The sequence below is a fragment of the Mustela nigripes genome, chromosome 1 (assembly GCF_022355385.1).
Source record: "Mustela nigripes isolate SB6536 chromosome 1, MUSNIG.SB6536, whole genome shotgun sequence".
Taxonomy (NCBI): Eukaryota; Metazoa; Chordata; class Mammalia; order Carnivora; family Mustelidae; genus Mustela; species Mustela nigripes.
This window is the reverse complement of record NC_081557.1, coordinates 112,126,715-112,143,338: the sequence shown is the minus strand read 5'-3', so window position 1 is coordinate 112,143,338 and position 16,624 is coordinate 112,126,715. Positions and strand designations below refer to the sequence as shown.

General features: G+C 41.1%; 1 long non-coding RNA gene across 1 annotated transcript in view; it reads right to left on the bottom strand.

Annotated features, from left to right (window-relative positions):
• The window catches only part of LOC131999271 (uncharacterized), a 130,671-nt gene that overhangs the window by 12,954 nt on the left and 101,093 nt on the right, over positions 1-16,624 (bottom strand). The window contains exons 2-3 of the long non-coding RNA XR_009399064.1: positions 16,413-16,539; positions 14,422-14,577 (exon numbers count right to left, since the gene is read on the bottom strand). This is a non-coding gene — a long non-coding RNA (uncharacterized LOC131999271). The remainder of the gene's footprint in view (positions 1-14,421; positions 14,578-16,412; positions 16,540-16,624) is intronic.

Here is a 16,624-nt window from a genome sequence, read left to right as displayed (position 1 = left end):
GGAGGCTGGAAACACAGAAGTGAACAGAGCTTGGGCCTGCCTGCCAGGGAGTGACCCATTTGCTCACACTGGAGAAATCATTTCCTACTACAATGACTGCCTCCTCTATGTCTTGCATCCCTGGCCACATCCCTAAATTCTCCCGGCTAGCCAAACATTAATTAATTTTCTTTAAAAAATGATTCCGTTGTCCTTCAAACTCAATACATCCAAACCTCAAACATTTTTGTAGCTCCTCAGGTCCACACACCTCACCTGGTACAGGCCCCAAAAGCTAGAAGACTCTGGGCTAGCTTCAGCACTTCACATTTTCTCTCTTGCCTCAGTTATGGTGTCAAGCCTGCCTATTCTACCTCAGAAATAGCTCTTCATCTTCTCATCCATCCCATGGCCTTTCCCTAATTTAAGAACTCCTGACCTTGACCCTGAACTGATGAACACATTCAGTGCCTCTTCCAAGCCCTTCTCTCTCCCTTAAGTCCTTTGTACTAACCCAAGGGCTATCTTTCTAGAACACACGAAGATCTGGTCATGTCTTACTCTCCTACTTGAAACCTGAGCTGAGAAAAATTGGCAAGCTCTTGTGCGTGCCATTTAAGCCCCCGACAATATGGCGCCATCCACTGCACTAGAAGCATCCACGCACCGCCTCATGCCAAGCTAAATACATCCTATTCCTCCAAAAACAGTCCACATGCTGACCCTTGCAAACCTTCCTCCCACTGGTCTATGTGCAGAGAGTGCTCTCTTGCTTCCCACCATACCCAGACTACACAGGTCTGAAATCTCTGGCTGGAAGCCAGGAAAAGAGTAGAGGTTTGTGGAAAACTAGTCCTTGAAGCCAACACAGGTAGGTGGACATGATCTGGCCACATATTGGCAAGGTTTAGGACTAAAGTGACAAATCTAAATGTATAGGGACCTTAAAATCCGAGGGGGGGCACAAATCCAAGTACAAAGCTGGCAAAATTTAATAAGAAAAAAGGCATGCTTTGCCTCTGAGGCTTTTGGTGTATCTGTAAAATGGTCACGGATAGTGATTGTTGGCCTGGTGCTTCCGACGAGTACCCAGGACTCCACTCTTGCCCTCTTCGTGGGTATTCCCATAAGCACAGACCTCTGCAAGGTGGGAGCCTGACAAAATGTAACATCACAGCCGATTGGCAGCAGCCAAGCATTAGGCAATGTCACTCTGAGAATAAAGAACTATTTCTCTTTGGTTGACTAACAGGTGAGTTTCAAATGTTTTCAGTAGCGTTTGCTTCATAATGTTCTTTCTTTGGCATACCTCCTAACTCTAAGATTTTTTTTTTTTAATGAAAAAAAATTACTGCCACGCAAAGGAGAGCTAAAAACAGCATATGCAATTTTATATAACCATGCTTATCCTAGCATGTCAGGTCACCTTAATCCCTCAGTGAGTAAGCACTAGTTGAACTACTGAGATATTTCCATCCATTATAGTCTCATTTCTTGAATGTCCAAAGCAATGGTAACCAAGAGCCAATTACCATTGTTGTTCATTAATCAACGGCTTTGCTTAACTCCAAGAACTGGAGTGAAGCTGCCTACATTATTTTACTTAAGTTTCTCTACCAGACGCACACAAATCAAGAGCTGGTCCTCTAAGAGGGGGTCGGTCTTGTGTAAGCTCCAGAGACATTGCACACTAAGACTCACGAAAAGTTTCTCCCAACAAGATATGGTATTTCATGCAGTTTATGTGCAAGTTTTCTAAGTTTTAGCAATAAGCTTTGTAAATTCAAGTACTGTGTATAATTTTTTTCTATTTTACAAAATGTATGTTGGACTATCCAAAGCATATGAAGTTTTTACTGTATCTAGAGATCAGTGATAGGAGTATTTTTAAAAAATGTATGTTATCAAAAACTGCAGTCTGTAATGTGCAGCCTAATCCACCTGAAGTATATGTTTTCCCAAAATGAATACAACTTACCATATGGAAGAATGTTTTTATTTTTAAGCAAGTTATATTACATTAAGCACATACAGAATTTTAGGAGCTTCATAGAGCCCTAGAAGACAGAGTAACACTGCAAGGGTGGTGCTATTTGTTCTAAATGGACCCCACAGATCAGGAAAACTAATTTTATCCATAAATGGGTAAAACTTCTATGAGATGGATTTTGAAAGCATGTCCAGGAACACCTGGGTGGCTCAGCTGGTTAAGCAGCTGCCTTCATTCAAGTCATCATCTTAGGGTCCCAGGATCAATACTGGCATCCGGTTCCCTGCTCAGTGGGGAGTCTGCTTTTCCCTTACCCTCTGCCTGCCGCTCGGCCTACTTATGTACTCACTTGCTCTCTCTCTCTCTCTCTCTTTCTCTCTCAATCTCTCTGCCAGATAAATAAATAAATAAATTCAATTTTAAAGAAATAATGAAAACATGTCCTGATAATCAGATGTCTGAAAATAGAATGCAGTACCTTGGCAGTGCCCCATAGGGGCTCAGTCGGTTAAATGTCTAACTCTTTCTTTTTTTTAATAAAGATTTTATTTATTTATTCAACAGAGAGAGAAGTGGACCACAAGCAGGGGGAGGGGCAGGCAGAGGAAGAGAGAGAAGCAGGTTCCCCGTGGAGCAAGAAGCCTGATCTGGGGCTCTATCCCAGGACCCTGCAATCATGACTTGAGCCAAAGGCAGATGCTCAACTGACTGAGTCACTCAGGCACCTTGATTTAGGCTCATGTCATGATTTCAGGGGGGTGGGATTGAGCCCCACCTCAGGCTCTACGCTAGGCATGGAACTTGCTTAAGATTCTCTCCTTCTCTCTCTCTCTGCCCCTCCCCAATGCACTCTCTCTCTTTCTCTCTCTTTAAAAAAGAAAATTTTAAAAAAAGACAGAGAGAAAATGCAGTACAAAGAGAAAAAAGTAGGACCAAGGAAAAGTATGAAGGCTGAATTTTGAGCACATGAAATCATCATAACTTCCCAATGCAGAAAATAATGACTTCTAAGAAAAAAATATTTAAATTTATGTGTTGTCCTATAATTTACAGGTATTGTTATCTCCTCCACTATGTTGAATCTCTAACAAAGGTGCTATACACGGAACTTCAGGGAGTGAAGGATCTGAGCCGTACCCAAGAGGCCAATGGAAGTAGGAAAAGAAAAAGCAGAACTAAGAATGTAAATGGGGAATTCAAAGCAACAGCAATTCAGACCCCGTAGAAATGAAAAAGAAATGTAAGTCTCCCAGAACTCACGAGAGATATTAGGAGCTAAACACAAGCTGGAAGGTTTAAGCCAATTTTGCTTTGGATTTCAGAAGACAACATGAGCCCAGAATATATCTGGGTTATTACCACTGATTTATCGATTGATTCAGCACCTACCATGTGCCAGCCTCTGATCTAGGCTTTGGAGATAAGGTACAGCAGATAGAGCAGAGAGAGGGGAGGAGAGTCATAGGAGCTGATGCTGGAGAGCCAACAGGGGTCGACTAGGGGGCCGACAGGCCTTGTGCAGGGCTTCCATAGTGAATGTGAGCCTGAGTGAGACGGAAAGTCACTGCAGAGTTCTGAATGGAGGTGTAACTCAACCTCACTTACATTCTGTCCAAGGCGTTTGAAATAGTCTATGACCATGGAGCAAAGGAGGAAAAAAGACTGGCCTGAAAACCAGTGGTTGGAAGGTCCTCCAGGTGACAGAAGCTGGCGGGACGGATGGATGCAGAAATGCAGAGCATGGATAGATTTTGAAGGTAAAGAGGATAAGCTTTGCTGACGAATTGGGTTTGGGGTGCAAGAGAAAGAAAATTCTAGAAGAGTCTAAGGTTTTCAGGCTGAGCAGCTGTAAAAATGAAACGCAAGTCAGATTTCAAATAAGGGACTTTTTACCTTGCCTTTAAAGTCCAGGGAGACACAGCACTGAAAATGTGCAAGTGGCAACATTAGAATATGCAAGGATTTGTCAGCCGCATTAAGCTGGTTTGCTTCCTTGTTCCCATCTTGAAACATTAAAAAAAAGGCAGGGTTTCTCCATTCTTAACCAACTGAGAGTTAAGGCTTTCAACAGTTTTTAATAGTACGTTGCAAATGATAACATTTCATGACTTTTCATTAAGTATAACTAACATCTTACTTTTATTTCAAATAATTTTTTTTTTAATTTTTAAAATTTTATTTATTTCTTTGACAGAAACAGATCACAAGTAGGCAGAGAAGCAGGCAGAGAGAGAGAGAGAGGAGGAAGCAGGCTCCCTGCTGAGCAGAGAGCCCGATGCGAGACCCTGAGATCATGACCTGAGCTGAAGGCAGAGGCTTTAACCCACTGAGCCACCCAGGCGCCCTATTTTAAATAATTTTGAAGCAGATTTTCATTTGCAGTTTTCTCATTTGGAGGAAAACTGCCTTTACTCATGAGCAGTCTGTATAACTATCAAGATTCCTTGAACGAATACTAAGGTGGCTCCGAAAACACGACCATTAGTTCTGGAGGGGTATGGAAAAAAGGATACGGAGCAAGTTGGGAACCAACTATTAGAGCTAGTTTAGACCATGTAAGGCTACCCAAGACACACTTCTCTCTGGGCCTGTTTCCAATTTGCAAACTTAAAGTGAAAAATGTGTCATAGAACTGACATAAGGAAATGTCTTACTTTTCAAATAAAAGTATTTAATGAAGTATGTTGACATTCCCAATGTCTGGGGTGTATTTTTATTAAGCAATAGAAGTAAAATTTGGTCATAGAAAAAAAAATCATGACAGCTTGCCTGCTTTGATCTGACAAACCCTAGGATTGCTTCTTTGGGGGAAACTATGGACATTTTTAGCCACAACTGAATCCAACAACTCTAAGAAGGTTGTTCCCAGAATCACGTGGTGCTGCGCCCACTCTCCTTCACAAGGATGGGTGAGAGCTCCCACAAAAGGAGACTTCAGCCAGGATGTCCTTCCAGTTTCACCTCACCCCCATGCACTGGGAAAAGAAAAGACTGATCAGCACTAAACCCAAACTATTAGAGTTTTTGTTGCTCCTACTGCTTTAATTACCGTATTCCGTTTGCCACTGTGGCACAAAATGCTTTATTTCCTTCCAGCAGCTCATAAACTTTCTCGGCTTACAGACCTGTCAGGCAGTCTGGGGAAGCCTATGGGCCTTTCTCAAAATCATGTTTTTAAATACATTAACATAAAATGCAGGCTACAAAAGAAACCAGTTACACTAGAAGGCAGTTTTATCTTCCCTCCCCTTAGCTGTCCATGGACAAAGTAACCGTTCACAATGATTTCTCTTTAGTAATCTTGGAAACCCATTTCAAAATTACTCACATTTTAGCCCGCAGTCTTTATGTCAAACAAATGTTGCCCAACCTAAGATTGTTTATCCTAAGCTTTAAATAAATTGAGAATTAACACAGATCTTGACAATGTGAGCCATTAAAACGAAGTCGTTACATCATCTGAGCCCCGCAATGACCCAATCCACACAGACTGCTGGTCTATAACGCTCATCCCAGCATTTCATAATCCACATGTCTAACACACTTGCCACGAGGTTAGTGTGAGACACACTCATGCCTGCACGAAGTCCATCATTCTGGACCACTTTTTCACACAATAATGCACGCACGCATGATAATATAATTTGGAATAACACAAGTACAGCCCCAGGGGAATGGCAGAAGCTACTGAAACATCTTTATTATTCACCAGGACCTAGCACCTCCAAGGCCTTTACAGGTTTGAAAGTAGAACAGCGTGAAACATAGGAGTTGTGCAATAATTCTTTTTTTAATGACTCATGATGACTGTAGAGCCTTTACTTTATAAAAGGGATTCATATATTTTACTTTAATATAGAGGTTGTGCTCTCTATTTAACAAATTAAAACAATCAACTGTTTGCATTTCTGGTACTTAAAATATATCCATATGATATATTATTACATATTTGCATATATTATGCTATTATACAAGATTTTGTATAATTATTATACAAGACACATAATTGTATAATTTTGTATATATATAAAATATATATAATTTTTAATATAAATTTTGTATAAATATAATTTTCCTGAGCTGTGTTCCATTTCTTACTAATTTTTTCAAAATACATGACAGAAAGCCTCCATAGCCTTCAAGACAATGACAAAAGAAGGTATACATTCCTGGCTGATACCACAGGGTCTAATAAAATCCAAAAAGATTTCAGATTTCTAGGGTTGGTATGCCCAGAAATTTTATATTTCTCTCAGCTTTGTGTTCTGTCAGATATAAACAGAACAAAAGAAAGATCTCCAGATCAAAAATGAAAATAGAGCAGAAATCAGTGCAAGTTGCCTGTGTGAATAAATGGGAAACTAAGAACAACCTTTTTTCATGGAAATTATGAAAATAAAAGATCAGTTATCAATCACAGGTGATCCAGGGTGCATCTATCCTCCTATATCCATAATTATTAACCAGGCCACATAATGCACTACATGAACCTAACCTACCATTAGCTAGAATTTGTGCTACTTTGTAAGTTTTTTTTAAAGATTCTAAAACCCCTATTCTATTTCTTGAGACAGTTTTGATGTGCCCTTTAATTAGGGGCAGAAAGATGACCTAAACGTTAGACTCTAAAATACTCCAAGTTCTTTCCAGTGTATGATTCTTTGCCTTTCTGCTGTTTCTTTCTTTTTTTTTTTTTTTTTTTTTTTTATTTATTTGACAGAGAGAGAGAGAGAGAATTCACAAGTAAGCAGAGAGGCAGGCAGAGAGAGGGGGTGGAAGCAGACCCCCAGCTGAGCAGAGAGCCCAATGTGGGGCTCCATGTGGGGCTCGATCCCAGGACCCCGAGACCACGACCCGAGCCAAAGGCAAAGGCCTAACCCACTGAGCCACCCAGGCACCCCAGCCTTTCTGCTGTTTCTAAATAAAACTGATAACCATCAGCTAAATTTGATTATCAGACCTTCCCTGAAAGAAAAAAGAAATATACTTAAAATGTTTTCAAATATCCCCACTTAAATTTCTCAAAAACAAATAAAGGTAGTCTGGAATTGCAGCTGGGATTAAGTTTGGGGATTATTTTCTATTACCTCAGTGAAAATGGTTTCTTCAATATCAATTTGCCCCTTTGGAAATATACCCATGAATACATATCGGTAACAGCCTACTTCTTGAGTTGGACACTTTGGGCTCCAAATAACAGAAAATCTGACTGGGAGTGGTTGAAGCAGAGGTGATTTCTTATTTATTAACAGAAGGCCGGACAAAGCAGTCCCGTGGTTGCTCCCTGAGGATGCAATTGGGCTTGCTTCCTCTGTCTCCGTTTTTCACACCCAGTTCCATCACAGCCGGTTGGCTGCTCCCGGACACAAGTAATTCCAACACCAGAGAGAACATTTCCTCCCTCCCCTCTGTCATTTCAGGGTGACAGTCTCCCCTAAAAACCCCAGAAGTCTTCCCCTTCTCGGAAGGGCCCCTTCACGGCCAGAACGTGATTTCATGCCCCCTAACCAATTACGGTACTAGGAACTCAGATTGCTATGATGGTGTTGGACAGTCACGACTAACCCCCCGGCCCTGGGCACACGGTCACTCCAATAGGCTCAGGATCCTTTGGGCAAGGAAAGAGCAAGGAACTCAAGAGTGTCTGCCACACACAACATGTGCTACAAACATGATTTTTTAAAAAAATCATTAAAAGAACACTGTAGTGCATATATTTCTAATTCATAAGTGAAGAAATGAAGTCTTCAATAAATTCAATGATTTGACAGTCACACTGTTCATAAGCAAGCAAGTCCGAACTGAGGACTGACTGCTCCAAAGCCTCCATCCAAACCCTGCAGTCACTACGACAACCAAACCACAAAGAAAACAATGGGACTAGTTCCCACGGCTTGAAAAGCCAGTGAGTTTCTGGTCTGTGCACCCAAATACAATTAGAACTTCAGAACATTTTGTGGGAAAAGATGTTCATGTGTATCTTCAAGATACCCTCCAAACACTTTTCTTTGGATTCTTCCAAAGAAAAACTCTCTCTGAAGTTGAGATGACAGGGAGCATCAGTCCAGGAGAAGAGAAAATATGATCCCTTCTCTACTCTCCATAAACTGATGCCACGCGCCTTGAGACCAGAACAGGCCATATGTCATAGGTGGCATCTTTTTGATGATTTGAGAGCCTCGTAATTGTTTATTGACTCAAGCCCAGCTTCACTTCACTTCTGCTTTAGAAATAACTATTTTTCTATAATTTAGTGGTAAATGATTTTTAAATAATGAGAACTTGAGGGAGGAAAGAGGAAGTTATAGGAAGTGAGGCAAATAATTGAAGATGTTCATAATGCAAGTCATTTTTCTCCAGAAATAGCACCTGCTGAATTCCCTGTCTTTTTTTCTTGGGTGAGGGGGAAAAAAAAAAAGCTGCGTGTGCGTGTGTGTTAAGATGTTGATGCTTGGGTATCACGTGGCAGAGCAGCTGCTAGTCATAAAATTAGGCAATAGTAAAATACAGTGTTCTCAACAAGCTGCTAATTATTTATTCTTATTTGATAAATTCTTCCTAAAATTTCCCATTATTTGCCTCATGTTCTGTCTGAAATCTCCCATCAAGAAAAAGCACATCACCATCTTCCCTACATTGTTAACATAATGTTTTAGGGTAAATGTTTACTCTTGACAAGTGAGGATAAGTGAAAAGGAAATGACACCGTTGGTCCATAACCCAACATTGCTTCAAACTTGCTAATTGTCATTTAGCAGTAGCTCTTCATGTCCTCTTTTCCTTAAAATAGAACGTGTAAAAAACTGTGTTAAGTACTGATGAAGTTCTAGAACCTCGGTGAGGTTTGGTGGGGTGAGGTCCGGAGCCGATGACCAAGAAAGAATTCTTGAGACATCTTTGGCGCAAAATGGTGGTTTATTAAAGCACGGGGATGGGACTCGTGGGCAGGAAGAGCTGCTGCCTCGGGGATGTGAGGGGTGGCTGATTATATACACAGGAGTTGGGTAGGTGAGGACAAAGGGGGTGTTCAGAAGGGCTATCAGGGTAAAGAGACTGTCAGGATATTGAAGGCCTGCTTACTATCAAGCCAAGGCCGTTTTTCCCTTTAATGAGGCACTAGCATGAAGACAATCGGGAGTTTCCTGGTGGAATGTCACATTCCTCCTATCCAGCATCCTTGTTAGTGAGATTTGGGTTTAGGAGAAATTTAACTTTATTTACATTTCCTTCTGCCTCGGCCTCCTTCAGCTTTTGTGGAGGGGAGGGTGATGTTAGGGCTTGAGGAACTGAGTTATGTGCCTCTGGAAATTGGGCTATTAATAAGGCAACTTCTTTGCTGTAAATCTCTAGGACATTTGCAAACCAAGGGAGACTCCTGTCTTACAGGATTGTGATCTCTGCAAGTTATTTGTTGTTTTTTTTTTTTTTTTAGGCAGTCAGGGGTGCCTGAGGAATGACACACATATTACCGAGGGGAGCAGGTAGAGAGGGGGTGCAAGGTGCCAGCTTTTGCTTTGTCCTCAGCCAGACTCCTGCTCCCTCATCAGTACCAGGGGTGCCTGGGTGGTTCAGTGGGTTAAAGCCTCGCCTTCGGCTCGGGTCATGGTTCCAGGGTCCTGGGATCGAGCCCCACATCAGGCTCTCTGCTTGGCAAGGAGCCTGCTTCCTTTCCCCTCTCTCTGCCTGCCTCTCTGTCTAATTGTGATCTCTGTCTGCCAAATAAATAAATAAAATCATAAAAAAAAAGAAGAAAAGAAAACAATACCAGTGGCACAAGAGATTACCAAAGAAAATGTGTTACATATATTTTACTTAAAACAGTCACATTATTGATCTCAGATGCCTTCAGATGTACATTTGCTGGCAAAACCATAAAAACAGCCGTAAGAGGCAGAGTCAGGAATATCATAGACCTCAGTTGTTTGTGGGAAATGAGAGGAAAGAACAAAGCAATCTGCAGTCTGAGATGGCACAAAATATAAATTTCATTTTTTCTATGTTCCATGCTTTTTCCATGTTCCATGCTTTTTCTAAGATATGCCAAGAAAATCATTTTCATGGGTTTTTTTTCATGTAGTATCTAAGGAAATTTGTCAATTCTCCCCAGTAATTTTATCTGCATCTGTTAGCTTAGAAGTGTATTTTTTTTAAAGACTTTATTTATTCATTTGATAGAGATCACAAGTAAGCAGAGACAGGCAGAGAGAGAAGAGGGGAAGCAGGCACCCTGCTGAGCAGAGAGCCTGATGCGGGGCTTGATCCCAGGAGCCTGAGATCATGACCTGAGCTGAAGGCAGACTTAACCCACTGAGCCACCCAGGCGCTCCAGAAGTGTATTTTTAAGTGCTTTACATAACACCGGTCATCGGTCATAGGTATAGATGGAAACAAAAATAAACATCAGCGCTCTGAGCATTTTAAATATCTCTTTGAACAGTTACAATGAACACACAGATTTAGTTGGCCTATATAAATGCTTTACCTTCTACAGCCTGATGGCTCACAAAGTACTGTGTGCTTCATGCTGTCTCATCGATTCTCACATAACCACCCAACCCTTGAAGTGGACAGGTGGGTAGCAGTCCCTATTCTACAGATGAGGGTGGGTTCCAAGATAAAGAGTGATGTCCCACGGGTTGTGGTGGAATCTGGGCTAAAACAGTGGTCTTGGCGTAAGGTTAGGAAAAAAAAAAAAGGCTGGCGAATGCCTCGATACAAATGCAAAGGAAAAATCTGAGCACTTCATTCTAGTTTGTTTACACGTAGCCCTACAAACTCTGCTGCAGACAAACGCTTTGTTCAACATGTCCACAATCCTGATGCCAAAGTCTTCTTGAAATTGGTGTTCAAAGAACCTTAGCTTTAAAGTAAATCCTTTCCATTAATGGTGCTCTTCTCTCCTGCTGGTTTTCCTGGTTGTTGTTTTTTTTTTTTTAAATATTCTAATATCCTTATCAAACACCTGTTGCCATTTTGCGTGTCTAGAGATGCAAGATGGAAGAGTTCTACAATGACGTTAACTTGGCCACATTTGTAGACCTGTGGATCAAAAGCCTATTGCATGTTAGCTGATTTAAATGTAAACCATGCAAATTATTTGTGATGTGAAAACCATGATTTTTGTTTTATTTAGACACTTGTAGCTCTAAGAAAGGGCCTTTTCATAAATTTTACTACATACTAACATATAAGGATTTGTGCAGACATAGTCACATATATTTTTTATTAGTCAAAAGCTGCCCTGGTTCACAGTGGTTGTTAACATAACATCTTAAATTTGTTTTAAAAACAAACTAGTAGAAAACAGTTTAGCATCAAAATATTAAGCACAGAGTTACCATATGACCCAACAATTCCACTCCTAGCTATGCACCTATGGAAAACAAGTATATAGAGGCACACAAAGACTTTGTCTCAATGTTCACAGCAGCATTATTCATAATAGGCAACAACTGTAAACAACCTAAATGACCATTAGCTGATGAATGGCCGCACAAATGTGGCATGTCTCCTGAGTGGAATATCATACAGCAATAAAAAGTATAAAGTTCCACTACATGGAACAATAGAGATGAACCCTGAACCATTATCCCAAGTGGAAACAACCAGGCATGAAAGACCGCATATTGTATTAATATGTAGAATAGGTAAATCGATAGGGACAGAGAGTAGACTAGTGGTTGCCTAAAGCTGGGAGATGGAGCATTTGCAGATGAATAGAGAATAAGTATTAACAGAGCCAAGTTTTCTTTCTGCAGAACAGACATACCTCAGGGATACTGTGGGTTTTGGTTCTAGACCACTATAATGAAGCAAAAATATCACAATATCGTGATTCAAATGAATTCTTTGGTTTCCCAGTGCATATAAAAGTTATGTTTACACTGTGTTGTACTCCCTTAAGTGTGCAAGAGCATTATGTCTAAAAAACAATGTGAATACATTCATTAAAAAATACTTTATTGCTAAAAAATGTTTACCATCTTCTGAGCTCTCAGCAAGTCATAATCTTTTAACGGGTGGAGGGTCTTGGTTTGATGTGGATGGCTGCTCAGTGGTCAGGGTGATGGCTGCTAAAGGTCCAACTGGCCACAGCAGTATTTCTTAAAAAACGACAATGCAATTTGCGGTATCAAATGACTTTTCTTTTCACTTGAACACTTAGAGGCTATTGTAGGGTTATTCATTAGCCTAATTTCAATATTGTTTGCCTCCAGGAATAAGGGGGCCCAAGGAGAAGGCAAGAGATAGGGGAACACTGGTCCCTGGAACTGTCAGAACCCACGGAACAGTTAAGTTCATGGTCTTAAGTGGGTGTGGTTAATGGTGTCCTCAAATAGCCATAACAGTCACATTGAAGATCCCTGATCACAGATGACTGTAACAAATAGAATAATAAAGTTTGAAATATTGCTGTGAATGACCAAAATGTGATACAGAGACAGGAAGTGAATGAATATAGCTGGGAAAATGGTACCAGTGGACTTAGTCAATGCAAGGATGCCACAAACTTTACATTTGTTTAAAATAAAAAATGGGGGTGCCTGGGTGGCTCAGTGGGTTAAGCCACTGCCTTCAGCTCAGGTCATGATCTCAGGGTCCTGGGATCGAGTCCCGCATCGGGCTCTCTGCTCAGCAGGGAGCCTGCTTCCCTCTCTCTCTCTCTCTGCCTGCCTCTCTGTCTACTTGTGATCTCTGTCTGTCAAATAAACAAATAAAATCTTTTAAAAAATAAAATAAAAATAAAAATAAAATAAAAAATGGTATCTGCAAAGCTCAATAAGGCTAAACACAATAAAAGGAGATATACCTGTATTGAAATGCTCTAAAATGTGCTGATGATTGCACAATTCTAAATATATTAAACTGATAAGAACAAATATATTTAAAAATGCAAAACTGTACACTTTATTTAAATCAGTGAATTTTGTGGCATACAAAATATATCTCAATAGAACTATAAAAACAAAACAAAAACTAGTGCCTTCGTTCAGGCTGCTATGACAAACTATCACAGACTAGGTGGTTTCAGCAATGGACTTTTATTTCTCCCAGTTCTGGAGGCTGAAAAGCCAAGGTCAGTGTGCTGGCAGATCCAGCATCAGGTGAGAACCCACTGCCAAGGTCAGTGTGCTGGCAGATCCAGCATCAGGTGAGAACCCACTTTCTTTTCTGGCTGTGTTTGTATCCTCACATGGCAGAAGGGGCCATGACCAAATCAAGCCCCCAAACCCCTACCTCCAAGCATCATGACATCAGGGGTTATGTTTAAATGTATCTATTCAGGGGGATACAAACTTTCAGTCTCTAGCACCTTGTATAGTCATGTTGAGTTTTCGGATTTGATATTCAAGAGTAAGTAACTGAGTCAAATGATCTGGGTTCAGATCCTGGCTTTGTTGAAGCAGCACGTGTGACCTGGACAGTCAGTTAATCTCTGCTGTTGTTGCCTCTTTTCACGGAAAGTAAGGTTTCACAAGTGACTAGAATCAATTCCAACTTGCCAAACTAGGATTTTGCCGATCTTTATTTTCATAAAGGCAGACTAAGAAAAATGTTTTGTGATCAGACAGACCAGGATGGCACACCTTGTGCTGCTCCAGCTGCCTTTCTCTGGGAGTCTCAGCTATGGTGAGAGAGGGTATGCTATCACTGGGGCAGCTTTCCAGCTAAGGGAAGTTTGAGCCACGTAAATCATATGGCTGTAATGGAGCCAAGATGTATGTGCACCAACTGGCTTGCAAGACATTTAAAACTCCACTTTTTAAAAAAAATCCACTCTAATATATGTCTGACACTTTCTAGTATAATGTCATCAGACTTTATAGAATCTGAAGACTTATGGAATTTGAATTGGAAATATTTTGTCCTATTTTACCTTTACATGTTCCCTAGACCATGGAATCTATTCTTTTTTGATATTTGCAAGGATATAAAACTCAGTGTTGGGGCACCTGGGTGGCTCAGTCAGTTAAGTGGCCAACTCTTGATTTCAGCTGAGGTCACAATCTCGGGGTCTTGACATCAAGCTCCATATTAGGCCCTGTGTTCAGGGGGACGTCTGCTTGAGGTTGTTTCCCTCTGCTTTTCCCCCAGTTCTCTCTTTCTCTCTCTTTCTAAAATAAGTAAATTTTTTAAAAAAATTTTCTAAAGAATATTAAACTCATTGTTAGGAAAGTAAACTAATATTTCATTTTATTTTAAAAGACTTTATTTATTTATTTGAGAGAGAGACAGTGAGAGAGAGCATGAGTGAGGAGAAGGTCAGAGAGCGAAGCAGACTCCCCATGGAGCTGGGAGCCTGATGTGGGATTGGATCCCGGGACTCTGGGATCATGACCTGAGCCGAAGGCAGTCGTCCAACCAACTGAGCCACCCAGGCGTCCCACTAATATTTCATTTTAGATGCCAGCTGCTTATTCTCACTATTTAAAAAGTAAAGAGAGGGGTACCTGTGTAGTTCATTCGTTAAGCATCTGCCTTCCACTCAGGTCATGATCCCAGGGTCCTGGGATCGAGCCCCACATCAGGCTCTCTGCTTGCTGGGAAGCCTGCTTCTCCCTCTTCCATTCCCTCTGCTTGTGTTCCCTCTCTTGCTGTGTGTCTCTCTGTCAAATCAATAAATAAAATCTTAAAAAAAAAAAAAAAAAGTAAAGAGAATGGGTCACCTGGGTGGCTTAGTCGGTTAAGCATCTGTCTTTGGCTCAGGTCATGATCCTGGGGTCCTGGAATCAATTCCCACAATAGGCTCCCTGCTCAGCAGGGAGTGTACTTCTCCCTCTCCCTCTGCTGCTCACCACCCCCCACCTCCCTCATGTTGGCTCTCTCTCTCTTTCTCTCAAATATTAAATAAATAAAATATTTTTTAAAAAGTAAATAGAAATCACATCCCCTGGCTGTGCAACAGTGAGACTTAGCTTGTTATAAATTAAGCAGTTCTGGGATGCCTGTGTGGCTCAGTCTATTAAGCATCTGCCTTCAGCTCAGGTCATAATCAGGTCCTGGGATCAAGTCCTGCATCAGGCTCCTTGCTCAGTGGGGAGCCTGCTTCTCCCTCTGCCTGCTGCTCCCCCTGCTTGTGCTCTCTCTCTGACAAATAAATAAAGTCTTTTAAAAAAAAATTCAACAGACAGATGCTGGCGAGGATGCAGAGAAAGGGGAATCCTCCTACACTCTTGGTGGGAATGCAAGCTGGTGCAGCCACTCTGGAAAACAGCATGGAGGTTCCTCAAAATGTTGAAAATAGAACTGCCCTATGACCCAGCAATTGCACTACTGGGTATTTACCCTAAAGATACAAACGTAGTGATCCAAAGGGGCACGTGCACCCGAATGTTTATAGCAGCAATGTCCACAATAGCCAAACTATGGAAAGAACCTAGATGTCCATCAACAGATGAATGGATCAAGAAGACGTGGTATATATACACAATGGAATACTATGCAGCCATCAAAAGAAATGAAATCTTGCCATTTGCGACAACATGGATGGAACCAGAGCGTATCATGCTTAGCGAAATAAGTCAAGCAGAGAAAGACAACTATCATATGATCTCCCTGATATGAGGAAGTGGTGATGCAACATGGGGGCTTAAGTGGGTAGAAGAAGAATCAATGAAACAAGATGGAATTGGGAGGGAGACAAACCATAAGTGACTCTTAATCTCACAAGACAAACTGAGGGTTGCTGGGGGGAGGGGGTTTGGGAGAAGGGGGTGGTATTATGGACATTGGGGAGGGTATGTGCTTTGGTGAGTGCTGTGAAGTGTGTAAACCTGGTGATTCACAGACCTGTACCCCTGGGGATAAAATATATGTTTATACAAAATAAAAAATTAAAAAAATATATTCAACAATTCTTTTAGTTTCCTTTCACCCACATCATCCCTACTTTTTTCCCCTCCCCAAAGCAAAAAGTCTAGAAACCATACACCGAGAAAGGGTTTGTTGTATGATTAGCTCCCTAACCACCACCCCACCACAACACACATACACACACACACACACACTTAAGATGAGAAACAGTACACATATAGCAATCCAAAAGACATACAGATATATTAATGACACTAATACTTGTTATTGTTGTTGTTGGTTTTAAAGAAGGAGAGAGAAAATGGGGAGGGGCAGAGAGAGAGAACTTTAAACAGGCTCCACTCCCAGCGCAGAGCCTGACAAGGGGCTCGATCTCATAATCCTGGGATCATGACCTGAGCTGAAATCGAGAGTCAGATGTTTAACTGACTGAGTCACCCGGGCACCCCAATGACACTAATATTTGTTAATGTTCATAACAGGCATTTATTCTAATCCATAGGAGGCCCCACTCCACAGTGGAAGAGTTAGATAAAATACTGACGTGTTTACTTTCTCTAATCCTGTCAAAGGAATCAACTCTTTTACTCTTGAGAAACAGAAGGGGTCTGACTAGAAAAGAACCTACCTTTTAATGCTCTGAAATCACATCACATGTCTCTCCTTCAACTCTTCATTCTGCAGGTGTCCATAAAATGAAGCACAAAGCATACACAGGGACCCCTTGAGATACTGTCCTGTAGTGGGCGCTTTACCTGAGAGAATAAAACAGGCTATTAAGGTGCAAGTCCCAAGGATGCATCTATTTTGCTATATAAAAGAAAAAAAGAAGAAAGAAAG